At 37.9% G+C, this 26,318-nt stretch overlaps 1 protein-coding gene across 2 annotated transcripts in view; it reads left to right on the top strand.

Annotated features, from left to right (window-relative positions):
* PDE7B (phosphodiesterase 7B) overlaps positions 1-26,318 on the top strand; it is a 176,879-nt gene that overhangs the window by 23,782 nt on the left and 126,779 nt on the right. The window contains exon 1 of one of the 2 annotated variants that reach the window (XM_061378483.1): positions 12,140-12,274. The exons of the other annotated variant lie outside the window; for it this stretch is intronic. The gene's annotated coding sequence lies outside the window, so the exon portion shown is untranslated. Of the gene's footprint in view, positions 1-12,139; positions 12,275-26,318 lie in introns of those variants that run through there. 2 annotated transcript variants of the gene reach the window in all.

The following is a 26,318-nucleotide window of genomic DNA, read 5'->3' as shown; positions in this document are numbered from 1 at the left end:
ACAGGAGCGTGCTTACTCAAAGACAGAATCTGTACTGCCCTTCACAATAGCTTTAGCTGCCTATGCCATTAATTCATACTCAACATTTTGTTGGCTAAAAGCTCAGGGATCTTCACAACATCATAGAATTGTAGAATCATTTATGTTGGAAAAGCCCTTTAAGACCATTAGTCCAACCATTAATCTAACACTGCCAAGTCTACCACTAAACCATGTCCCTAGGCACCTCGTCACAAGTACAATTCTCTCCCCACAGACAAATAAACAAAACCACAGAAAATATTACCACCACCATAAAAAAGAACTGCCCCTCAAAAAAACCCACCCAAACAATAAAAAAACCCGCACAAAAAAAAAAAAAACCCACAAACAAAAATGTCAAAACAATAACTTAATTATTTAATTACCCTATTCTTCTCTATCCACTGATATCCTAATGCACTGTTTCAGAAGAACAGTCAGGCTTCAACTACAAGGAAATCATGTCCTATATGCCACTCAGTCATTTAAAATTAGGAAGAATTAAATATAGCATGATTCTTGCTTACTTTAAGACTGAGATGTAGTGGGAAACACAATACTATCAAGGTTCTGAAGAGCCTCTTTGTTCAACGTAATTTTATATCTCCATCGTTTAACAATGATCTATCATTTAATAAGGCAACAAAGATGACAGCAAGCAAATGGGTAGCTGAAATGTCAACTTCTTGCATCATACAGAAGTTGTGCTCTCATATTTGGAACTGAAGTAGCATTGAATGCATTAGCAGATAAGCTTCTCCTAGCAGTGATGAAAACTGAGAATCATTTCCTGAACTGATTTGACAGAAGCTCTAAATACCTTTGATTATGACTGGTTTCTCTACTAGAGAAGGAATGTTTCTTCTCACCAAAATACCTTCAGGAAGTCATAGTGGGATTTTTTCCTTTTGTGAGAGACATTATAATATTAAATTATTCAAGGTCCAGCTTGTCTGCTTCTCTGTTCAGCATGTGCTGGGATCCTTAAGCGGGCTGTTTGAGAAGGTAGTCTAAAGTGTGAAGGATGATATCTATCACTGTATTTCATCTTATCCTGATTGCATCTTGATTGTTCAGCCTAATGCTTACGGTTTTAATGAGAACTACTTCACTGAAGCACAGTTAAGTGAGGGTGAAGTAATACTGGTGCAGTATATGGGGGCAGATGCAGGCAATAAGGTGAAGCTAATATTTTCTGACTCAGGTAGTGCATTTAGTTATTACCTATTCACAAATCAGTAATTTTGAGTCCTCACTTACTGATGTAGGTTGAAATAAAACCTTTTACCATCTGTGTATGACCAGATATTTATGACTTCACTCTTGACAAATTGATTTGATTCCTAAGACTGATATTTTACCACTCCAAGGCTACATTCTAAGGTAAATTTGAACAGTGAAAGTAGTGCAGAAGTGTATGAATTTTATGCTTTCCCATAAATTTGCTGTGAACTTGATGTAACTTCAAATTTTATTAGCAGGATTGAATTCCTAGGTCTTCATTTTTATCTTAATTTAAACGTATTGTCTCCACTGTCTACAAAATTTAAAAGAATTAATAATTAAGAATTTAAATATTGAAAATAACTCAAATTTATACTGAGAAATTATTTTATTCTGTTTTAAGTGTGAGATTTGTCTTTGGATATTTGAAGCTTATCTAAATTTTCCAGTGATTAAGCAGGAACTTCTGGAGGCTTTTTCTATTGCTTTTCTTTTTCTTTTTCTTTTTTTTCAGTGGCGACAAAAAATTAATTCCATGTAGCATGAACGTTCACATCCACTGAATTTAAGGAATTGCATCATAAATTTTATGATTGGTATGATGTTCAGCAGTGGCTGTGCTATATCTTCAAATATATTTAAATTAGACTTTCCAAACCTTAAATTATAACTTCAATCGGGCAATAAAATTAATTAAACTGTTAATTAAACTACTTTAAATGGATAAAAACATATAACTAGTGGGCACATTTCTGAAACTAAATTCTTGTGATGACAAAAGACAAAGAAAGGTCAAAAATGACAAGAAAGAAATTTAAAAGTAAATGATGGTTTACGAAATGATATTAAGGTACTCTAGTTGAATTACTTGTCAACAGAGGAATTAAACACAAGTTCTGGGTATGTGTTTAGCAGCATAGTTTATGATAATTGTAACATTAATCACCACTTGTTATGTTTCCTTGCAAAATTGTCTTTCCTGTTCATTCATCTCTGTCATGTTGTTTTCAAGGCCAGTATCTGTGTGGCTACACTGCAAGTTAACTTAGGTTTATTGTGTTTTAATTCCCTGATTCAGCATCATCATCGTCTGCTTTCCAGCAGATACAGGTGACTCCCAAAAAGATTTTTTTGGAAATGCGGGGATTTCCTCTTTTCTGATTCATCTTTTACAATTCTCTTCTAAGAACTACGTCCTCTTGTACTCTCTTTCCTGCAGAATTTATGATAATTCTGCAGCAACCTCAAATTTACGCACGTTCCTCTTTCCCGTTTTCTGTGTCAAATACCAATCCTATCTACTATGTTAAAGTTAATACATATTTTACTATTGTGTTTGTTTTATCCTGTTTTATGTGTTTTATTAGATTGTTATTCTCCAATTTAGCCAATTTCAACAGATACTGTTCTTAAGCTTTTGACATTGCTCTTTATATTTGCTTGGCAGCCTTTCACGCTAGTTCCTTTTCACATTTCTTCCATATCTTCACTTTTTGTACTAAATTTTGTTTCATGATCTTCATGATCTTCTTTGTCTTTCTCCTTCTTCATTCTACATCAGTGAGATGTCATGTCCATATATTTTGCAGTGTAATGAGCTGATGCTCTGTGCTTGAAGCAGAAAAGTTTATGCATTTGTAGTATCACAGCAGAGAGTTCCTAAATCTTGGCATACGGCAGCCTGTCTCTCAACCCCTAGTAGTGCTGTGATTAGTTCCAGGAAAACATTTAGCTTCTTCATCCATATCTACTTTAGTGTAGCTTTCTTTAAAGCTGATGACAGAAACAGTTGATAATTATGCAACCTAGTTTTTTGCAACCAGAAAGAAATGGCTTCAGAATTTCTACTTGTAGAACACCCTCTTTCCAGAGAACATGTGTTTCGGAGGCATCAGTAACATAAATGAAACATGGACTGTAGAAGAGAAAGTGCTTCAGAAGTCAGTTGTACCTTTTCGCATCAGGCTGAGTGATAAATGCATTTCTCTCAAGAGACTCACAAATAGACCATATTCGTCTCTCTTCTGTTCTTTTGCAGCTGTGTGTTGACAGGGAGGGTGAAAGTTCTGTAAATAAACCTGGTTTATGGTGCACATGCCAGAAATGTAATGTAAATCCAAAGAGAAATATTGCTTACAAAAAAATCGTTTCAAGCCTATATAAATGAACTGCCACGGTAATTCCAAACAGTCAAAGCTGAAATAGTGATTTACCAGGAAGACTTCTTTTCATCAGAATAAAAAGGGAAGAGATTCCCCTTCCCCTAGACACCAAATTACCAGGAGTTTATAACTTTATGGACATGGAAAGATACTATTAAAAGTATAACTAAGGCTGGAATTTGGCCTTGATTTTTCAGGGATTGTCTTCGCTCTCTTAGAATTGGTAATATGCTAAAGAGAGGGAAAAGTAGTGCTCCCTTTCCACCCAAACAGTAGAGTAAAAATAAAGGTGAAGTAGTGTCCAAAGGACCAAACTGCACTCCAGTACTGAAATGTGAAACCCATTCTATATGAACCCTCCGTTGTGGAGAGAAGTGGTACTGGATGTTGGCATTCTAGTATCACAGAAGAAAGCTTGTTAAATAATATACTCATCCTAGCCAAATTCTTTTTTGCCATGACAAGGTCAGGTAGCCACTCCAGCTAGAAGGCAGCTGACCTTTTCTGGTTGCTGTAGGATTTGTTGACCATTACTGAGCAAATGGATTTGGATTCCAGCTTGGAAAAAACAGTGTACAAGGGGAGGAGTGATAAGTGAGAGAGCAAAGGGCTCAACAGAGATTTTGAAGTTTCAAAAGGCATGGAAATTCACTAATTTTCATAACATGGGAATTAGGGAACACAAAATAAGAACATCAGGCAGCAGAGTTAAGCCAAAAGGAAGTACTTTTTCATGCAATGTGTAATTAAATCATGGAACTCATTTCCACAGGATGTTGAGGAGGCCAAAATTACAAATGAGTTCAAAGAGGGCTGAAGCAAATTCATGCTGAATCGATCTAAATTCTATAAACAAGATGGTTCAGCAGCAACCTGATCAGAAAATCCCAGCATTGCTGAATTGCTACTTACCAGGAGAGGTTTACCTTCCCTGTTCTCTGTTTCTTATGGTCTTTACCTTGGTATCTGTTGCTGGTCATTTGCTAAAATAAGTTACAAAGCAGAGTGATCTCTAACCTGATCTCATTTGGGTTTACTTTTCTTAACAGTGAACAGAATTTGATTCAGATACTGATGTAATTTCAGACACAAAGATAGGCAGGTATGAACAGCTGTAAACTTCAGGGACCCCCAAACACACCTGCCCTATTAGTTTTGTCTTAAACTCCTCTTCAGAACAGACCTAGTACTATCATATTCTACCTTCAGCTAAATCCAGTGTCTGAGGGAGCATGTTGGGAACAGCTCTTACTTTCCTTTCTTAAAGCTTTTTCTGGCTTTTATGGAGGCAGCCCAGGAGGGTATGATAATACCCTATGAGTATTTATGTAATTGCTTGGGTCGATACTTTACATACATAGCATTATTTTAAAAATATTTTGTGACATTTTCTTTCCTAAGAAAAAAAACTCTTTAAAAAAAAGTCACCTTCTTTTTGTTATTTTTTGGTGTGGTCTACATGAAGAAGGTGGATAGAAGATCCTGACAAGATCTGTGGCCCATGTGTAGCATAGCCACTGCTCAGTGTAGGAGCAGACTAAGTGATCACCTGCTAGTTTTCAGGGCTTCATATAATGACATGCTATAGTCAGTCACGAAATGATCTAAATGTTCATGCTTATTTCTATAGCTAAATAGAATCATAGAATCATAGTTAGGGTTAGAAAGGACCTTAAGATCATCAAGTTCCAACACCCCTGCCATGGGCAGGGACACCACACACTAAACCATGTCACCCAAGGCTCTGTCCAACCCAGCTGTGAACACTGCCAGGGATGGTGTATTCACAGCTGCCTTGGGCAACCCATTCCAGTGCCACACCACCCTCACAGTAAAGAACCTCCTCCTTAAATCCTATCTAAATTTCCCCTGATTAAGTTTTAACCTGTTACCCCTTGTCCTATCACTACAGTCCCTAATGAAGTCCCCAGCATCCTTATAGGTACCCTTCAGGTACAGGACAGCTGCTATGAGGTCTCCAAGCAGCCTTCTCTTCTCCAGATTGAACATCCCCAATCTTCTCAGCCTAACTTCATACAGGAGGTGCTCCAGTCCCCTGATCATCCTCGTGGCCTTCCTCTGGGCTTGTTCCAACAGTTCCATGGCCTTTTTATGTTGAGGACACCAGAACTGCACACAATACTTCAAGTGGGGTCTCACAAGAGCAGAGTAGAAGGGCAGGATCACCTCCTTCAACCTGCTGGTCACATTCCTTTTGATGCAGCCCAGGATACAGTTGGCTTTCTGGGCTGTGAACACACACAGCCAGCTCATGTTAAGTTTCTTATTGACCAACACCCCCAAGTCCTCCTTTGCAGGGCTGCTCTGAATCTCTTCTCTGCCCAGCCTGTAGCTGTGCCTGGGATTGCTCCAACCCAGATGTAGGACCTTGTATTTGACATGGTTAAACTTCATGAGGTTAGCATCAGCCCACCTTACAAGTGTGTCAAGGCCCCTCTAGATGGCATTCCTTCCCTCCAGCGTATCAACCGAACCACACAGCTTGGTGTCATCGGCAAACTTGCTGAGGGTGCACTCAATCCCACTGTCCATGTCATTGACAAAGATGCTGAACAAGACCAGTCCCAAAACTAATCCCTGAGGGACATCACTCGTTACTGATTTCCAGCTGGACACTGAGCCGTTGATCACAACTCTTTGCGTGCTGCCATCCAGCCAGTTCTTTATCCACAGAGTGGTCCATTCATCAAGTTGATGTCTCTCCAATTTAGAGACAAGGATGTCGTGTGGGACAGTGTCAAACGCTTTACATAAGTCCAAGTAAATGACATCAACTGCTCAGCCCTTGTCCAGCAGTTCCGTAGCCCCATCATAGAAGACCACCAGCTTGGTCAGGCAGGATTTCCTGTTAGTGAAGCCATGCTGGCTGTCACCAAGCACCTTGTTGTTTTTCATGTGCCTTAGCATGCCTTCCAGGAGAATCTGCTCCAAGATTTTGCCAGGCACATAGGTGAGACTGACTGGTCTGTAGTTCCCTAGGTCATTTGTTTTCCCCTTCTTGAAAATGGGGATTATATTTCCCTTTTTCCAGCTCTTGGGAACTTCACCTGACTGCCACAAGTTTTCAAATATGATGCGTAATGGGTTAGCAACTTCATTTGCGAGCTCCTTCAGGACCCACTGATGGATTTTCAACAGGTCCCATACAATGGACTTGTGCACGTTCATGTTCCTAAGATGGTCTCAAACGAGATCTTCTCATACAGTGGGCCTAAGGTCTTCATTCTCACAGTCCCTGAGAGTTAACTAGTAAATAGTTAGCTTTATGTAACAGGTAAAAAGTTGTTGAAGGAGATTTTGATAAAAATCTATAATTTTCACACAGAGCAACTGTTCACCATTATAATTTCACGAAAAAATTTACTGGAAAGGTTCTGTTTTCTTTGACTGTGTTTTGTTTCTCTTCACGAAAACCCAAAAAACTAAAACATCTTCCATTACAACTGGGGACCAAATAAGTTTTGACTTTTCTCAAAAGGGAAGCTCAGAAGAGTGCTATAATTTAACTGTCCAGAAACAGAAATCATGGCAAACTCCCACCTCTGTTTGAAGCCTGATTACTTTAGTTAATAGGAACTCTTCAGATGAAGATATATTTAGATCTGGCGTAAGTGGTTGCAATTCCTTGGAACTCCATGGAACCACAGCTGCTTGTAGCATTTCTCAGCCGGTCAGTGTCCTCCAGCATAGCCTACTGCTATGCTTTCCAAAAACTCATTAACTTTTTTTTCACCAGATTTGCAAGGAAGAGACCAGCCAAGTAAAATATTTTTGCAAAATAATGTATAGATACTATTTCCAGATGAGAAGAGGGAACGACTGTGAAGACATGTTATTAAGACTGGCTAATTTTTTCAAATGGCTATTTTTAAAAATATTTCTGTCAAAATCATGATGTTGGCCAATGGTGTTTTTTTATATAAGAATTGTTATAGGCAAAAGAAACCTTCTACCTTGGAAAAAAAATCATTGCCTGTAAGGAAGTTTTTAAATTTTCAAGACTTTATTTCATTTTCGTAATCTCTCCCCTTTGCCACTCTGTTATCTGGCAAAGAGAGGAGAAATAAAGTGTGATACTAATGGTCTTATGTTCACAGTTCTATAGGAAAAATCAGTTTTTCTGCTTAAAAGAAATACCAGTGGCATGTCTTAAATACCTTTATTATTATTATTATTAAATATTTTAGCCTTCTCAATAAGTAATGTAACAAAACAGATGCTACATAAAAAAATGCAAAACACATTTTGATATGAAATTGCTTTCTTCAAGAAAAGAAGTCACTTCAAGAATTTAAGGGGTGAAGGAATAATTTTAATGCATTTAAAACATCTTCATTTTTAATTTGGTGGTGGAATAGGTAAGAAAAAATAGTTTGACAAGCTCTGGATGCTAAGTTGCTAAAACTCTTTGTTTTTCTCTTTATAAATTAACTTTGAAGTACTAAATTTTATTTAATTATTTTTAACAATTGAGCAGATTTTTACAGTGATGAAGCCAAACACTTTGTGCTACTGGTGCAGAACCAGATAGTCAAAGACCCAATGTAGAGAAACCAGTATCACTTTATTGTAGTCACCTATGAAAGCTTAGTGTGGCACTTTCTGATAACTAATAAAAAATGCTTAATGCTAAAAAATTCCTGGCAGTTCCAGAAATCACAATTATTTGCGTATTAAATTAAAAAGAAACATTTATTGTGGTTTTTTCTCAATTTATTACTTTAAAATATTTTAAAATACCATATTATTTTGTTTTACTTTATGAATTTGCCATATACTGTCATATTCAAACTCACAATTGGATGTTGTGTATCTATCCAAAAAGATGGTGTTTATATGTAACATAGATACAAGCAATACATGTCTGAATATGCTATGCAAATGTGCTTATAAAAATTAGATTTCTTTGTTTGTAGGCCTGACTGGATAGCTGTCAGCTGGATTGTTTCCACTCTTTTCTGGAGTGAAGTTAAGTGGGGTCATTTTGCTATTTTCCTGATTAACAAAGGAATAGTGACACCAAAGAATACTGCTGTTTTTGCACAAGAGCTCCAATTGTTTCCTCTTCTGGTTTGGGGTTTGCTGTTTTTTTTTTTCCATTATATTTTGTAGAATATATTTCGCATTGACTTTTCTGCCCCTAACTTGGAGTTTATAAATTCCAGTGATTTTATGTAGAGAAAGTTCTCCATCTACAGATAAATGCAGCAGAATTAGTTTCACATAAACTCTTGAACAGCAAGGATTTACATGAAAGTTCTTGAATCACTTGGCCTGTTACAGCCTGGATGATTTTCTTTCATGCCTACCTAACTGTCCTTGAATATCTACTAGCAGCACCTGCAACTCCTTTTCTTGGAATTCTGTTTGACTGGCAGAATTTTGACAGGCCTTTTAAATGCAGAGCACTTCTTCCTGCTTTTCCCCTAGTTTTTCAGCTGCTGTAAACAGCGGGTTTTTGCACAGGTTCAGTTTTCCCTGATTTCAGGGATTTGGCAGAAATCTGGTGATATGAACTGTTTCCCTTGAACTGTGACTCCATCGCAGAAAGTAAGTGTTGTCAGAGGAATAGAATAAGCACCATTTCATGCCTCTGAAAAATAGTTATACTGAGCAGCACCATTTTGGCACACCCAAACAAGATTTTACTGTTATTGTCATAAGAGATAGGCACATACTTTAGGATACTTCATCTCTAAGAAATGGTTTTCACAGACCAACTGCCAACCAGCATGTCTGTGGTGAAATAGTGTGGAAAACTGGCTTACTTGACTGAAAAATGTTAACATCAGAAACACCTCCAATACACATATTTTTGTTGACACTGATTCTTTGTCAGGAAGCTCTTCACAAAGAAGGAAGGTCTATTGAACCAGACATTTAAAATGGAAAATACACTGAAGCATGTCTTGTAGCAGACAATTTAATGTTAAATGGAAAATAAACAGGTTTTTACTATTTCTCAGTTTATACTTTTCAAAATTAACTGCACAGTTTACTTTTTTTTTTTTTTCTAATGGTACCAATTAGGCTGCTTAATGACTTTGCTGTATTTTGACATTTGCCTGTCAAGATGCCTGAAAGAACTATAGAACTTTGGTAAAAATTTCTAAGCTAAATGTTGTAAAGCTTGGACATAGCCAATCTAGTTTCAAGCAGAATCAATCATAGTGTATGATTTAAAACCTGATCTGTTATTTTAGCTCGGCTATGAACCTTGGTATAGACTGTTTCTTCCTTCTAATAGCAGAAATAGAATACTAGAGAGCCAGTGTTTCCATGTTAAAGTAAGAACATGGGGAGGGCTTGGTAAGTGTATAGTACTCACATTTCATACATGGGAACTTGTTGTTTGCTGTAAAGTCTTAATAGAAAAATAAAATATTGATGAAGAATCTTATTAAATTGCACATAGGATGAACGAAAATTTGCAAAACTTCATGCAAAAAGGGCACTATACCTACACAAGACAGATGCACCACATTTAGCTGGGAAATGGATATGCTGAACTGTTGAATAATTTTTCTGCCAGGCTTTGTACTTTCTTCTGTAAATATTTACTATAGAAACTTTTTAGAGCTGAGAAAGCAAAATTTGCCATAAATATTCCTCTAAGAAGAAAACACTAGAATTAGAAAACATAAAGGATAGCCATATGTGGAAGTAGCTCTTGTAACGCAAGACTAGGAAAAGTCCTTTTTGTAATGTTTTTGGAAACTACTTCCTAGCAAAAGTCTGAAAGGATTGTGGGGGCAAAACTTACTCCTCTAGATCATCCTTCTGCCTCTGTCATATTTCAGCTATTACAGATCTTCACAACAATTTATTCTCCCACCAAAAATGAAACTGTGACAAGTACTAGGGTTACCTGATACTGATAGACATAATATCATAATATTGTAACACAGACTGTTGGACTCTATAAACTTTCGAGATTATCTGAGCTAAGAAAACTTTTAAATTGCATTGTGTACCTCTATTCATCTTTAAAATGTATGGAAATGATGCAAGTTCCTTCTGTTAAAGCACAATTTTGGAGAATGGTTCAGTTTGTGAGTGCCATGTGGATAAAGTAAGGGTACCTTTATATGCTGAATATTCAGGGCGGGAGGGGAGATGCTCTTCCGCAGTTTGGGTTGTCAGGTATCACTGTTCTTTTTAATTGAGTGAATAGAATTTTCTTTAAATTTGATTGACAGCCTTCAATGCCACATCACGCAAAGAGAGTTTCGTTAGGGACAATGGGGAAGGTATAATCATAGGACTACACGTCAAGATTAGGTCTGCTATTTTAAAGACAGGGTGTGGCAGATAAGGTATGCCGTGGTAATTAAGCCCGCAGCCACATGCTGTGCAATATCCACATGATTTCTTTTACAAAGCATCACTGTTGCAACTTGGCCAGCCACATAAGGAAATCTCTGGTTCTCCTAGATGGGTGAGATCTTGCAAGAAGGAATCTGGAGCCTCTGCTAGAGATAGAACACAAGTATCAGATGTACAGCACATGTTATTTTATCCGGTGTAGGTTGTTTAAAGATAACACAAGTGCTTTACCTTCACTGTGATAAAGTTTATCTTGTAACTTTGACTAATAATTAGTGTGGTCATGATCTGAAGATGTTACACCCACAGTGTAATTTGTTCTTACAAATTATAAACAAGGCAGAGAAATATACTGCCTAGACATACTTTGGAGGTTTCTGCAGTGGTGTCATGGGCCTCATACTGCACTGTAAAACCTAGCTTGGAGATTTGTGATGACACCATCACAGCTGAGGAGATTGGTTTATTTTAGCAGATGATAACAAATACCTCACAGAGGAGCACTTTTGAGGACACGGGTGAATGGTTTGTGATTCACCAAAATCATGCCTTTTTTGGACATTGTCTGCTCTCAGATAGAGATTTGATTCCCTGTCATAAAGAGCTCACTGTAAAATAGTTCAAGGATAAAAAATAGCATATAGCAACCTGAAAAACAACAAAAAACCCAAACAGCAAAAAAAAAACAAAAAATCCCATAAGATTTACAGCTAGCAAATTTACATCTAGAAGCTAATCACTTCTGTAATCATATCGTGTGTACTGGGTTTTTTTGGTTGATCCAGTATGGTGTACATTTCTTCTATATGCCACTGTAGTAAACCATCAGTGATTAGTAGCCCCTGATGATGAAGAAAATAAGGCTTGTGGAATCTACAAGTATCTTTGATGTGTTTGTGGTGTTTGTATCAATAATTAACTAAGGTTGAGAACATTTCTGGGAGAAGTTTCATCCAAAATATATAGACATGAGGACAAACTCAATAATTAGCAAAGCCTCCTGCTCTAATTTAGAAGTATACACTGTACTGCCTTTGCTCTTACATGTTCTGGTTATATATTAATAGCTGCAACACCACAGCTCCAATTAACAATTGCCATCAACTGTGCCCAGAAGCAGCATGCATGTCAATACTTCCATATGTATCTTTTTTTTACATTCTTCCTGTTACCATATTTTTAATTTCTAGGTGTCATTTCATGATTTTTAAATGAAATTAATAAATATTTAAGTCATGAAGGCCAAGATTCAAACTTGGTGGCAATGACAAACTTGACAAGCTTGAAAGCAATGACATTTCCTTAAAAAATTACAAAGGATTAAGGCTGCCTTAATGTGCTTCATTGTGAAAAGTATTACATAATTTTTAAAGGCATTACATATTTTTTGACATAATTTTAGCAAAGATTTATTATATACTTTTATCTCAGCTTTTATAGAAGAAACAAAAAATCCAGCCTAAATTGGAGTCTGTATGGTCTGCCAGCAGTGCTGGGACCTGTAATGAACTGGAGTAAAGGTAACACTGATGAACATCAGTCATTCATACAAAAGAAATATTTTGCCAAAGGTTTTTTCAGCTATCTTGCTTACTTTTTAGGGGTGGGTTCCAAGTCAGTGCTTAAAAGAGTACGTATTATAAAACCTACCCGCTCTTGCTCTTCCAAGATTGCCTCTCAGTTCTTGACCTGTGTTTGTGCCTATTGTGTACAACTTAAATAAGTTGAATCTGATTCTAAGCATTTGTCTCTTCCCTCTGTCTTTTTTCCACCTCTTTATAATCCCGTTATAATATCCTTGAGGTGAACATCTCTTTCACTGCCTTTTGCTAAGGAAATCACGAATATTGCTTGAAACTGTCCCAAAAAGCCATGGCAAGAAACTTCTATCAATCAGCAAGATATCTGCTGAACTTTATGTTGTAAAAAACAGATCTGTGGTACCAGCAGCCACAGGACAAGAGTTTTTCTAAAAAGCATTATCATAAATGGCCCCTTTAACTACTACTTTTCCATTGTCAGGCTCTGATGCCAAAGAGTGGATGAAATGAGCACAGCATAAGTTTGCATCCAATTGAGAAATAATTTTAAAAGCTCCAATGATTTTCATAGAGAAAAGACAAGTGCTGATTGGGAAGCACCATTTCTAGCTAGGTCTTATTTTTTTGTGAAATCACACTGGTAACTAAATGCAGCTTGTTACTTGTTGACAGCTTGTTTGGAACTCCATAACTTTCACTTAACTTAGTTATTTGTGTTCTTTTCTTTTGATCAATAAATCAGGTCAACTGTTGTGGAAAGAATGAGCAAACCCTATCATGGGAATGAAACTGTTAACTACAATTGCAGAAAAATTACATAGCAGAAGCTTGCAAAGTCTTTGTGGTTTATCCCAACAGTGTAACTGCCTCATGGTTATTGGCACGTATCTCAACTTCCAAGATGTTGTTAGTGACAAACAAAAGTACAGTACAGTTTTATTTTGTGGGGCATCTGCCATGCAAACATATTCTCATATGCTTTACCCAGTAACACATATGCAGTACGGGAAATACTAGTAATGTTTTAGCAATAATATTTTAGTTTTATTAAAAAGAGTTCTTTACAGCATCTTTCCAGAGAATTAACAGGGTTTATTTGACCAATAGGATCAGCTGCTGAATACTTCAATATATCAGCATCATGATTATTTGACAGTTGGTTTTTACAAAATTTATTTCATATGGATGGTGTTGCTTATAGGAACTGAGTGCCCATGTATTGTGCAACTGTTCTTTCCCATTATTAATAAACAAGCAAACACTCAGGGCTTTTATATTCTAGTGACCTCTTGTTTATTTCTCTCTAAATTATGTATCTAGCTGCCCCACCAAACTCTTCCCTAAAATATTTCACCAAATGGCACTGCATAAAAGTTGCTAAGTAGCTGTTCAAATGCCTGTGCTGCCCATAGCTTTAATGACTACTTCTGCCTTTATCCTATATAATAATTTTGCATCTGAATCTTCTTTTTCTTCTAGCAGAAAAATATTTGGAAGTGTTTCAATATGCTAGTAAGAAGGGCTGATTCTCCTCAAATAGGGGTTGTTTGGGGTTTTTTTGAGGCTTACATAAAATGAGCCAATTATGTAAACTGAGACTACAGCACTTCCAGACAGCAAATAAGATGAGTAACAATAAAAATGTCTCTTGAACATCACCCTTTTCATAGGCTCATGTACATACCTCTGTCCAGGGCACATAGTGCAACCTCTTTTACTTGTTATTTGATCCTGCCTCTGTTAATAAACCATATATGAATAGCCATATTTTTGTATAAGCAGTGAAAGACTTTACAACAGCATCATTGTTATATTGTAAGGAATGCTATACAATATAGTACTAAGGGCTTATTGCTAAGAACAGTGATTTAGTATATGACAGACTGACATCTGCCTTCTGAACCACCAGACCACATGCTCTTTGGAATACAGATATGCTCCATATGACCTTTTGAAGTTGTTCTTCTTTGCCTGGTACCATTAAAGATTGAGTGAACCAGCACCAGGAGTGAAAGTGAGCATAGTTCTCTTTCTTTGTGTTTTGGATTACAGTGTTAGGAAAGGAAAGGACAAAGACTCTGTAGTCTTTTCTCTCTGTACTGCTTATATTTAGTAGTCAATAGCTATGTAATGCAAAATACAGAGCAGAGTCAGGAATCCAAACTCCAGCCTTTCCTTTCCTGGGTGAGGGCACTATGAATGCCAAATGTTGGCATTTGCTCTCTCCCTATTGCAAATCTGTTCTTGAACCTTCACAGTTAGTCCTCTTCAGTAGCTGAACTATCTCTGATATCCTAAGCTGGCCATCAACTGTTTTTAAAAAGCGGGCACTCCCACCCTTTTGTCAGCTTTTGTGATGCACTAGGTAGCCACATTTGTTTTGGACAAGATACATAGATGTGCTCTAAGCACAGATTTTTCAGGGCATGTGTGGGAATATCTCGTTTGAGAACTGAGAATGGGCTTTAGGGGCATCAAGACAGGAAGGGCTTTTCTGGATTCCATCTAGTCTGGTAAGACCAGCTGTTAAAATCACAGCTGGTCTCTGAACAAGCAATAAAAAGTTACTTTCAGCAAGTCACCAGTGGCAGCTCATAGGAATACCTCTGTTAAAAACTAGCTCAGCAGATAACTTCTCTCTTCCTTCCCTTCCATGTTCAGACCTATAAATCTCTTCTTTGAGGAAGATCTAAGTTCACGTCACGTTGATGTTCATTTGTCAGCACCCTCTCGTAGGCAGGCACCAAACTGCTTAGCAATGGTAACTATCCCTAGAAATGCATCCTTAAGCAGAGAAGGAAAATTGCTGTCAAAAAATTATGGAGCAAGCATTTTGATGATGACACATTCAAATATCTGAATTTCAGCTGATCTACCTTAGCAACTGCTGTACTTTTGTGGTCTGTTGCAGTTTCTTTAAATGTAAATGACAAGCATCCATTTCTGGAGCAATTTGTGTAAATTTATATTCAAGTTGGTAAAAAAACAAATAGGAAACTCAGGTAGTGGAGATACAAGGAAAACTTTAAGCAAAGGACAGAAGATGACAGTTTTAGGAGACTATACCCAGAGGAGACTGAAAGGAAACAACTCAACAGAGAGCTGGGAAATTACTGCTAAGCTGTAAAACAGTAGGAAAAATGTGGTTTTGAACAAGCACATACATAAAACGTAACATTAAGTAACATCATTATAAAAGAAAGAAAATCCTGGATAAATTATAGAGGTGAAGGAGCTTATTTGCCTCTTCTGCATAGTAAACATATAGGTCAATTTAACTTGCAGTAGCATGAAAATAGTCAAGTTAGGCACTACACCTTAGGAGCAACAATAAAAATGAGAATCTTTGGGGAAAAAAATTATAGATATTTTTAAAATGAAATTTTAATTTGCCCCAGATTTTTTTCTAAGGCCTGTTATGGGAAAATTAAGAAACACTGAAAATAAAATCTTTGCGGCTGAAATATCTTATGTCAGTGATTTTAAAAGCATTATGAGGCAAAGCTTAAAACATTTATTTTATATCTGAAGCCCAGAAAATGGTTTCCACAAAGTGCAAAGAAGTTCTTCAAATTCAGTTACCTATAGTATTTAATGAGATATTTTCCATGTATTACTAGCTAAATTTACTGAAATTCCTTATCTAAAAATAACTGTATTCCAATGACTTCCTACAGCATTTTCAAATATTTATTTTATTTTTAGCTCTTTCCCTAGTCATTCATTAAACGCTTATTTAGGTATGGATATAGACAACAAAATACTCTTAGCCAGAGATTTTTCACCTCATTATCATCTTGCTCTGGATGCAGCTGTAAAAGACTATTCACTATCTGGCAGTAGAGAAATCACTACAACACCTGATATTTTAGTAAAGCCTGATCTGAATCATTGACTCTAAAAGTTGGAGCTCTGCTGAACGTCTCAGAATTCCCTATGAACCATCAAAGGCTTCTACTAAGGGATTTTTTATTATTTTTTTTTTTTAACTTTACAGGTGCTGAATGATCTTTCTGTCAGAGAATTCTTTGTTGTTTCTGCCTCTTGGATAGGTTTCAAATGGTATATTATGTGTAATTATTTCACCACCAGTGATTTCCGCATTACCTATAGAAGAGGAGCATGTCCTTGGAAATGCTCTGTTTACAATGGGTTTAAGTGCTATATTGCTCTGGAATGGCCATGTTACCCTTGGAATTTTATATTGAAAAAGTCCATGAGCTTCTCAGGCTCTGACAGAATGAAAAAGACCTATTTTGCTCTGTTGGTGCATCTTCTGAATCATTCAATACCTCTTTTTCCAGGCAAAACAAAAAACACTAGTTTTTTGGCAAGAAGCAGCTTGTAAGAGCAGCAAGACAGAAGTATCAATACGACTGTAACATCCTACAAGCAGGAGATAATACATGAACACAAGCCTTCAGACCTTCAGCTCAGCTTTTCTGTTGATTCTAAAATTACTGACTAGTGCAGCAACTCAACTGCTATTGTCATCTTCCAGCATCAGCTAAATGTCCCCGGCATGCTGGGGATAAAGAAATTGTGTTAAATTCATCTTGCTCTGACATTCTTGAATTGTATTATTCTTTATTTTCTGTGGCATAACTTTTGCTTCTTAATGCTGAGGGTTATTACTTTAGATTAGGGTGACCACTCACCTTGGACACTCCCCATCTTTCCGAAGGTATTAACAAAGCGTTCCTCCTGTTTCGGTCTCTTGTTCCATCCTTTACGTGGCAGAAAAGCATGAGTTGACAGGGGTTTGCTTTTGCTTTAGGCCTTGGCTGCTAACACTTTACAAATAAATATGAAAACTGGAGCTCTCTGGTGAGCTTGGAAAGGTGCATGTATTTTTTTCACAAGTCCCAAGTTCAGGATGCTATCACAATTCACTTCTCTGAAATAATCAGCACATCTCAGTCTACCCTATGGATATGGTGATTTCCATATGTGTTTCTGAGCAGCTATTACAAGAATAGGCTTATAGAGCATACACCTCAAAGGACAGCAGCTCTGAGCAAGGAAACTTTCTCTGTTCTTGTGTTTTCAGTAACAGTGAGGCATTGCCATGATACACTGTTTCTGATCCCTGCAGATACAACTTCCCTTTGTCACATACAAGCTAAAAATGTTATTTCTATTTTCTGTAATTCAGATTGCTCAAATCAAAAAGAAATCAACAAACATCTTTTTAAGCACAGATCTTTTTTTAGAAATGGTATGTTTTGTTACTCAAATATGAAGATTTTACTACTTTTTTTCAGTGCTTTATACAGCAATATTTCCTTTATGCTACATGCATTCTTCATAATACTATTCTTATATTAAAACAAAATTCAGTTTTGAAAATAGAAATTCTGTGTATTTTTTTTACTTTTTAAAAATGTATGTTTTCTAAGAACAAGCTATTTTTTTCATGCTTTCAAACTTTTCACAGATATTTTATCTTTCTATTCTACACTTCCCCTCATATCATGTTCACTCTATCACATTCATATCTATGGACACTTCTTCTTTACTGTAAATATGAAATAGTAACATAAGCATCTTGTGAAATCTTTGCAGATTTCAGTAATTGCACAAATGTTTTAATGCACAGTCCACCATCTTAGCTTTAAAACTGTGATATCTATAATCAGTAAAAATAATGAGTATTCAAGCAACCTTGATGGATTTCAGGGTAGAAGCAGGATGTACATGATGGGCGAGATGACTAACACTATAACCCAAGAACAGATAAGGAGAAAGCAAGGTGAGTAATTGAAATGTTTTCTAGAATCTGCATCAACTTTTATAGGCACTATTCTTAGAAAGTCAAACTAAATTCAAATTGGTGCAGTTGTTGATTTAGGTGTGTTAAATCCAGGGTGAATTTAGCCTCTCTTTTGTGCCACATTAGCTACCATCAAGGGCTGGCACTGTCCTAAACTCTCAAAGGAGTCATAAATCCTTCACCTTTGAAGCACTTAGTAATGCAGGGAGGCTGCTCTCTCTTGGTCCTTGCTGCGAGTGTAATTCTGCAATGACTTCCACCTTGAAACTTGGTTATAAGATGCTACTCTCTCACCAGCTACAACCATCTGGGCTTCCATGAGTCTCTGCCAGTGGAAATAGTACAGTGGATTTAAACAACAGGAGTCAGCCACCTCCTGGAGAGTCACCTTGGCCATGCTTACTACTCATATCAGAGCAGCATGTGTAACAAAAAAACCTCTTAAAAAACAGAGAAGGCTGCCTAGCATGAGTAGTAATGAAATGAGGGAGGAGAGTCCGGACCTTCGAGACTGCATACTTTCAAATTGGTTTTGGACCAGTCCTATGTTCCTATGCTAATAGCATTTTGCAATGCCAGTGACAGTCTAGCCTATTCTAACACTAATTGAGCCAAATGGCATAAGTGTGAGATATGCAGAAATTATAACTATGTGTCTGCCTGCTTAGGCTGTTAGGATTCAAAAGCCAGAGACCAGCTCTCTGCAATTCAGATCTTTTAGTGCATTTGAGCCACCACGGAGAAGGTAAAATGGGAGCTTCAAATCACAGGGTATTTTTGTTTTCTGAAGGGAATGGGTAAGGCAACTAAAATTTTGTTTCTCAGTTCTCACTGTTCCCCAAGGAGGAGCAGGGTTTGCTGCTGCTTAATAGGCATAGATTTTTCTTGCTGGCCTCTTTCAAAGCTGCCAGACAGAAGTGTGCGGTCAGTGGACCATGATGCCCCTCTAAGACTTCCTCCCAGCTGTCTGTAACAGTAGCAATATTGTGCCCTGCTTAAACAGCCACCATTCATGTTGGATGCTCTGGCTTTCCCTGTTTGCTGTGAGCCCACAGTGAATTCCTCTGCACATGTGCATAAATATCACTACAGTAGTCATGGTAAGGATTATTACAATTCAGATAAGTATTATTTCCCTTAATAGTGATGTTTTCACATACATTTCTTAAGCAGTTTCCTTGGGAGCTAAAACTGTCCAGACTCAGCCCTGACTGGAAAATCCATGCCACTCTGTGTACAAACGCAGTAGCTGTGACACTACTACATGTAGTAAAAAACAGAAGCAACTTGTAGGCTATCTGCAAACATTAGTCTTATACAGGGGCCTTCAATACAGCTTATACTGAGAAAATAATTAATTAATTGCAAGGCTAGGCTATCTAAATGTCTGCAGCCACAGAGTGTACAGTACAGTGAACAAAAATGTAGGCAGCCAGAGCTCGATAGACTGTTCTGTCTCCACCTTGGTGAGTGACTCGCCTACCTATTTTTCATGTGCCGTACAGTGCTCTACAAACATTACTTTGCAAACATTATGTAGGTGGGCCTCCCAACATCTCTCTGAGGTAATTAAACACAGAAACCTCACACTACAAAGAGGGAAAGGGAGGCTTGGAACTTGGTTTTCTTGACAGGCTTACAGAGAGAAGCAGTCTCACAGTATTTCAGACAGTTTCAGACACTGCTTATTACTTCTGTATCTTACAAGTTGTGAGGACTGTGCATATCCATGGGGTTTGATTTGATTCACAGCAGTATAACCTTCAGGTGGGCTTGGTCTCACTTGGTTTGTCACTGTGGGCTGCTTTTCGTCTGCAGAAGAAACAGGGACTTGTAGGGTGCTCCATTTCATCCTTAAATGAACCCCTAAAGTATGTACTACAAACAAAACTGCCACTGACTAATAAAGCAAGACTGCAGTAACTGCACAGCTGCAGACACCTACAGTTGAGTGAGATAAACCCCTCTCTTTGGCTGTACAAATGCTAATAAATAAAGTAGTGCTAGAAAAATCCTGGGATTTGTCAAATACATCATTATATAATTAGCAATTACTGGGTGCAGTTTTGGCCCAAGCTGACTACAACTTTTATGAAGAATTCATGGTACAATTTGAGGAGTTCACACTGGCAGCCACTGTTTTGAAGGCTAACAGAATTTAATATCGTGGATATAGTCAGCCCTTCTTCACTGTCAGATTTTCTGACTGCACCACCCAAGTCTTGGAAGGCAGATGCAGGGACTGTGAGAATGAAGACCTTAGGCCCACTGTAGGAGAGGAACTGGTTCGAGACCATCTTAAGAACATGAACGTGCACAAGTCCATGTGACCTGTTGAAAATCCATCCATGGGTCCTGAAGGAGCTCGCAAATGAAGTTGCTAACCCATTGTCCATCATATTTGAAAAATCGTGGCAGTCAGGTAAAGTTCCCAAGAGCTGGAAAAAGGGAAATATAATCCCCATTTTCAAGAAGGGGAAAACGGATGACCTGGGGAACTACAGACCAGTCAGTCTCACCTCTGTGCCTGGCAAAATCTTGGAGCAGATTCTCCTGGAAGGCATGCTAAGGCACATGAAAAACAGCAAGGTGCTTGGTGACATCCAGCATGGCTTCACTAACAGGAAATCCTGCCTGACCAATTTGGTGGCCTTCTATGATGGGGCTACAGAACTGATTGACAGCGGTAGAGCAGTTGATGTCATTTACCTGGATTTGTGTAAAGCATTCGACACTGTCCCACACGACATCCTTGTCTCTAAATTGGAGAGACGTCAATCTGATGGATGGACCACTCTGTGGATAAAGAACTGGCTGGATGGCTGCACGCAAAGTATTGTGGTCAACGGCTCAGTGTCCAGCTGGAAATCAGTAACGAGTGGTGTCCCTCAAGGATCATTTTTGGGACCGGTCTTGTTCAACATCTTTGTCAATGACATGGACAGTGGGAATGAGTGCTCCGTCAGCAAGTTTGCTGATGACACCAAGCTACGTGGTTCAGTTGATACGCTGGAGGGAAGGAATGCCATCCAGAGGGACCTTGACACACTTATGAGGTGGGCTGATGCCAACCTCATGAAGTTTAACCATTCCAAGTGCAAAGTCCTAAACCTGGGTCGGAGCAATCCCAGACACAGCTACAGGTTGGGCAGAGAAGAGATTCAGAGCAGCCCTGCAGACAAGGACTTGGTGGTGCTGGTCAGTGAGAAAATGAACATGAGCTGGCTTCAGTGTGCGGTCGCAGCCCAGAAAGCCAACCGTATCCTTTTGCTCCTTTTGATGCAGTAAAGGCTTCATCAAAAAGAGCGTGACCAGCAGGTCGAAGGAGGTGATCCTGCCCCTCTGCTCTCGTGAAACCACACTTGGGGTATTGTGTGCAATTCTGGTGTCCTCAACATAAAAAGGACATGGAATTGTTGGAACAAGCCTAGAGGAGGGCCACAAGAATGATCAGGGGACTGGAGCACCTCCCGTATAAAGACAGGCTTAGAAGGTTGGGGCTGTTCAGTCTGGAGAAGTCTGCTTGGAGACCTCATAGCAGCTTTCCAGTATCTGAAGGGGGCCTATAAATATGCTGGGGGAGGACTCTTGATGAGGGACTGTAGTGACAGGACAAGGAGTAATGGGTTAAAACTTAAACAGGGGAAGTTTAGAGTGGATATAAGGGGGAGGTTCTTTACTGTGAGGGTGGTGAGGCACTGGAATGGGTTGCCCAAGGAAGTTGTGAATGCTCCATCCCTGGTGGTGTTCAAGGTAGGGTTGGAGAGAGCCTTGGATGAATCATAGAATCATAGAATAGTCAGGGTTGGAAAGGACCTTAAGATCATCTAGTTGCAACCCCCCTGCCATGGGCAGGGACTCCTCACACTAAACCGTGTCACCAAAAGCTCTGTCCAACCCGGCTTTGAACACTGGAAAGTGCAGAAAATAATGATGTTTTACTCAAATCTGTGCAAAGAATGATTTTCTTGATGGCACTTCGATGAAAATACTGATCAACTACTAGAAATTGATGTAAAAAAGACTATATAGCATAGTATTAATTATTTGTAATTATGAAAGATTTGAAAATACTTTTAACAGATCGTGAATTTATAGTCCTGGTTCAGGTCTTATTCTAAATTCTCTCCACAGGCTGATTTGATCTGATCTGCTGTTCTCTGCTGCTGCTGCGTTGCAGAGCTGGTGCTATCAATCACTTGTTTTGCTGTTCCTAAGTATGGTTACACATCATGAACTGAAGAGCTGAGGCTGTAGCTTGTTCGTGCGCTCATGCATATATTTGCACTTGTTCGTGTATATCCTTTATACTATGCAAAACATTTTCATTTCATTTCAAATGACTTGTAATGAGGTTTGAAAATATATTAACCCTTTCTGATTTGGAAGAAGGTCAACAGATCTGGTAACTTAAGTTACCAGGTAATGGTAACTGAATGAAAGCAGAATCCATTGATGTGGACTGGTCAATGGGAAGTGCTTCTTCAAAGGCTTGCTGATGCTCTCTCTTCTCTGGGAGCAAAGCTGCTTTCTTGTGATGTTGAATGGGATAAAGAATGTTTCTGGCAGCCTTTGAAAATATCTGTGTTTTGGTATGAAAGCTATTGGTGTTCTTTTAGCTTTCTCTGAAGGAGGTGAGGTAAGATAGTTCATTTCTTTTTGCTGAGTGACAGGTATGAGGTCCCCTGTACGTCAGATGTAAGATACAGGTTGCCAGGATTCAAAGCTATGGTTAGGCAAAATTTTCAAAGACAGTTATAAAAAGCTTTAGAGATACACTTTTTGTAACTACCGCACTGTGCCTGGTCTAATTGCAGAGGGTTAAGAACTTTTTAATAACTGCTCTTTATAAAAGCCTTGAATTTTCACTGTGTCCTGTGCTTTTGATAAAGATTGTTGGAGAACCTTCTAAAAGCATACTTTGACCATTAATTCTTCTTATGGGTTCTCCTGCACACTCCTGATTTTGCCTTTAAAAATACTGCCTTAATCCGTTATGTAGCTGGCTGGTGGGTGAAGACACTCATGTCCTGGACACTTGTGGTGAAGGTCAACAGGGTAGACAAGGTTGTGATATTTTCTGTTTGTTTTGCGAAAATGTTCAGGAACAAAATTGTAAAATATTTATTTTATGTATTGTTTCAAGTATTATGCAAAACCAATAAAAGTAAGTTGAAAGAAAACATCAACATTTCTGATTTTAAATATCAAAGGACAGGAAATTCTCCATCCTTGATTTCCCATTGGGATTATAGTGATTTACTGTTTAGAAATTCCCTGCTTTAGTGTGATATAGCGTGTAAAGGATAAGCAGGATGACAGTGAATTGCAGCTTTGTTTGGTTCCAGTCATACCCTTCACAGTTATCACACCATTGTAAGGTGACATCCGTAAGCTTCCAAAGATATCATAGCCTAAACACTTTTTGATACTGGATTAACATCCTTTCCATGGGAAAGACACATTTTTAATCTTTTTCCAGGCTTCTGTGTTATTACAATAGGCTATTTTAATACCTTCTATATGGTCTCCAGATAAAAATAAATGTGTTATCAAGCAATGTTGAATCTCCATGTTCAGAATGGAGGTGGACTTAGAACAGAGCTTTCTCTCAAGAAGAAATCTAACTGTGGTAAAACCAGTATACTTCAAAATACTAACTGGGCTGGATCATGTCATATTTAAAGATGCTGTTGTTAGTGATCAGCACCAAAGCAATTCAGTAGGAGCTAAACAGCTAATGTCTATTAGAGGTGAATAGGCTGCCTTAAATGGGGGACTATGTCACTGATAAGTGATGGCTTTGATTTTTGTGGACATTCAGCAATGAACAGGGCCTGTTATTTAGCTTGTATGTGGTTAAAACGATAGAAGACAGAAGTTTTAGTCAATGATGGTGGCTTAGGAGTTAGGCATAGAGAGGAAAGCTGCCTTTCTACTCTTCATAAAGGCAGGCTCGAGTCTTGCTTGGGATCTGGGTTGGTGGCTGCCACCTGATTTGTCTGCATATAGGGGATGCTGAGTGTTGTCCACATCAGTTGCCAGGGCAATTACTGTCTGTGGAAGCTGGAATTTCTAAGCAGAACTAGCCCAGTGTCAGTAGACCTCCTAGTTCAGATGGAGTATGATTTCCAGTGGCTAAAGAGGGTTGTCTGTCATCTGTAAATTAATTTAGCAATGGCTGGAAACTGAGCTACTCAAAGAGCCAACTTCTTATATTACAGGGGTTATACTTCTGGCAAACGACAATTATTTTTTTCATTTATAGATTCTAATACTGCAAAGGATGTTTCCCAATGTACTAACAAAGGAGGTCCCAGTCAGTTGTGTAATACCACACTGAACACAAGAAAAACATTGAGAAAAACACACAGTAACTTTGTTATCCACCTCTTGGATTACTGTACATCCAGATGGGAAGATTAATTTTACTTAGAATTTTTTTTTTAACTTACGGATTTTTTGTTTGGTGATTGTTTTCAAAATTAGAATCTCTTTGATTTCAGTTTTATGATTTTTTACAAGGACTGATTATTCTGAAATAGGCATTTCATTAGGTTAAACCCTTCTGTGTTCCACCTTCCAAGGAAGTTCTAAGAAGGCAGTATTCATCTCTATCCTCATTAACATTTTTGTATGAATCCAATTAGGTCCATTTAAGATGAATGTGACAGTAGTAAAAACTGTACAGACCATCTGATATTCAGAGCTAGCAGTGCTCACACTCCCCTTTAGATGTGTCCTCATGGTTCCTGTTAATGTCAGTGTGTGATGCTGATACATCCAGAGGCTTCCTGATGGGGAGGGAGAAGTGGGGATGATCCTTTTAGCTAAAGAATCACTGTTACATGAGCCAAGGTCTTCTCCTTCCACAGATCAGAGACAAACAGAACTTCTCATATGTTCACCGATGTGTTACCCCTATATGCTGGATTTTCTTACATACAGACTCTTTAGGAAAAAACAAATGGTCAACAAGCACAAGGCTGATTTAATAACTGTGCTTTTAGGTTACCGAGGTGCCTTTCAGAAATATCTCTACAGTGTTTATTTCATGTGACACTTGTTTACAAATTATCTCCCCTCAAAACTGATTTTTTGGCTTAAGTTGCCCAGTTGACTTTGAGGTGAGAGTGCTCATCAGCCTGCACTATTAGTCCCTGTATTTACTCATCCATTACTCAACAAGATACATATAGTCATACTGTAAGAAACAGTACAAGAATTAGAGGCAACTGGAATGTTACTCCTTGCTCTTTCAGTGCGTTGGCAACCTTTAGCAAGCTTCTGCAATCAACCCTTTCCTCCATTTCCCATTTGTACAGTATCTAACTGTAAAACATAGCCTGGCTCAAGTGCAATGTTAGATAATATTGTAAAAAAATGACAGAAAAATGGAAAAAACTAAAAAAAAAGGAGAAAAAAATATCACAGAGACACCAAATGTTTTCCACGTGCAGAGACCAGTTACAAACTCATTACATTGTTTTTATTGGTCTCAGCATGAGATCTCCTATGTTCACTTCAGTCAGTAAGTCAGCATTGCATTGCCAGCATTCAAATAACAAAAATGCATCTGCATCTATAATACAGATGTGTCTGATCAATATAAGTTTAGATCCAAATGCAAATTTAATGTTTTTGCATAAACAGGAGGTATTTCAAAACCTCTTTTAATTGCAACGCTGCATTTTTCCACCAAAAAACTTGTTTGCACTGCACAACATTTTCACCTGGGTTATTAGTTAGGATCATGTGTCATAAAATGAACAGTGCCTTTCAGTTTTAAAATCAAGTAGGCCAAAATAATTAGTTATAAATTCATTATTTATGTATTATGTAAATTCTGTTTCAAACCAACTTTTTAGATCCTAGGAAATTAGGTTGAAGCAAAGTTTCCAATTGCTCCTGTAAAAATCTCCATTGTTCTTTCTTTATAAACTGATAAGGATGTAGCACTTGCAGTATGTGTGGTTTTATCTGAGTCAGGTATAATGCAATATATTGAAAAATATTTTATTTGCAAGATAGTGCCATATGTAAATACTGTAAATAAATAAGAGAAAGTGCCATATGTAAATAGTACAGCCACCATAATAATGCATTAATGATTTTTAAGGGGAATTTTAATAAGAGAAACTTTCAGATTCTGACAAGAAAAGTGCTTCTGTCTCTATGAGAGAAAGAGTCCTTTCTCCCAATCACTGCACTGTACAGCTTCTAAATATACTGCTACTTCCCATATTATAT

Source organism: Neopsephotus bourkii, unplaced genomic scaffold (genome assembly GCF_033783945.1).
Source record: "Neopsephotus bourkii isolate Nb327-2 ecotype Australia unplaced genomic scaffold, CSIRO-AGI_Nbou_v1 NB_1765, whole genome shotgun sequence".
Taxonomy (NCBI): domain Eukaryota; kingdom Metazoa; phylum Chordata; class Aves; order Psittaciformes; family Psittacidae; genus Neopsephotus; species Neopsephotus bourkii.
The sequence above is the reverse complement of the archived record's forward strand: the minus strand, read 5'-3'. Positions and strand labels throughout refer to the sequence as shown.